Raw genomic sequence first — 1,929 nt, 5'->3', positions numbered from 1 at the left:
AACAATAGGATTAAATAAAATGTAAAATATATTTACAACTTTGTCTTTATTTATCTTTTTATGAAACCCCTTTTTCTGACCTAAATGGTCAAGGGGCTTTATTGTCATTCTGTTACCATTTACAGCAGGTACAAGACACAGTGAAATGAAACCACGTTCCTCCAGGTCCATGGTGCTACGTGAAAGCAACACAGAACTACATACAAGTACACGTGTCCAAGCAATGCAACACATTACAATAATTACTAAAACAGGGCAATTGGTACAGTAAAGGATAGTGCTACGCCCAGGGGGTTGTACTTGCCTGTTTTGATTATTGGGGGGGGTTACCTCCCACCCATTCCACACAGAACCTACGTCCCTGGCTGCTCCGACCAGTACACAGTTCTGGTGTGGTATAAAGTGCAAAAAGATTTTACAAAACAATAATAAATGCTGTAAAATTTGAACATATCATACACTAGTTAGCAGCAAAAATGCAGTTTGTCAATACAGTATTTGTTTACAGTGTTTTAATGGCAGTTTAAGAAAGAAATGTGCAAAAATTGCAAAGGGAGTGGAATAGTGTTCGTGTGTGTGGGTTGTTGTCAGTCCAGTCTCTGTGTATTGAGGAGTCTGATGGCTTGGGGGAAGATACTATTACACTGTCTGGTGGCTTTGCGGATACAGCGTGTGGTGTAAATATCTGTGATTGAAGAAAGAGTGACCCCGATGATCTTCTCAGCTGTCTTCCCTATCCGCTGCAGGATCTTGCGATCCGAGATGGTGTAATTCCCAAACCAGGCAATGATGCAGCTCCTCAGGATGCTCTCGATAGTCCCTCTAAAGAATGTGGTGAGGATGAGGGGTGGGATATGCGCTTTTCTCAGCCTTCGCATAAAGTAGAGACACTGCAGGTCTTTCTTGGCTATGGAGCTGGTGTTGAGGTATACGGTGATGTTCTCTGCCAGGTGAACACCAAGGAATTTGGTGCTCTTGACAATCTCCATGGAGCAGTTGCTCTTTTGTTTCATCCATGTTCAGAGACAGGTTGTTGGCTCTGCACCAGTCCGTTAGCCGCTGCACCTCCTCTCTGTATGCTGTCTTGTCATTCTTGCTTGATGGTGTAATTCAAACTGTTACCAGATTGAACAGCAGAGGACTGAGCACACAGCCCTGAGAGGCCCCAGTGCTCAGTGTGGTGATGTTGAAGATGCTGCTTCCTATCCAGACTGACTGAGGTCTCTCAGTCAGGAAGTCTAGGATCTAGTAGCAGAGGGAGGTGTCCAGGCACAGCAGGCTCAGCTTTCCAATTAAATGCTGAGGAATGATGGTGTTGATTGCTGAACTGAAGTCTATGAACAGCATTAGAACGTACAGTACATGTCCTTTTTATCCAAGTGGGTGAAAGCCAGTTCACAGTTTATAGTGTGATGGTGTCATCTGTTGAGAGCTTGGGATGAAATGCAAAATGCAGGGAGTCCAGTAATGGCTAGCAGGGTCTTGGTGTGCCTCATGACAAGCCTCTTGAAGCACTTCATGATGATGGATGAGTCAGACGGGACAGTAGTCGTTGAGGCAGGACACTAAAGACTTCTTTGGCACAGGGACAATGGTGGTGGTCTTGAAGCACGTTGGAACGACGGCGCTACTCAGGGAGATGTTGAAAGATGTCAGTAAGAACATCCACCACCTGGTCTGCACATCCTCTGAGCACTCTGCCAGGAATTATATCTGGTGAAGCAGCCTTCTGTGAGTTGAATCTGCATAGAGTTTTCCTCACATCAGCCATGGTAAGACAGAGCACCTGGTTGTTGGGAGGAGGGGTGGTCTTTCTCGCCGCCACGTTATTCTGTGTCTAGAACCAAGCGTAGATCTTGTTCAGTGCATCTGGAAGTGAGGCATCACTGTCACAGTCACGGGATGTTGTCCTGTAACTGGTGATGTCCT

Source organism: Xyrauchen texanus, chromosome 26, assembly GCF_025860055.1.
Source record: "Xyrauchen texanus isolate HMW12.3.18 chromosome 26, RBS_HiC_50CHRs, whole genome shotgun sequence".
NCBI lineage: Eukaryota > Metazoa > Chordata > Actinopteri > Cypriniformes > Catostomidae > Xyrauchen > Xyrauchen texanus.
Note: the sequence above shows the minus strand (reverse complement) of the source record.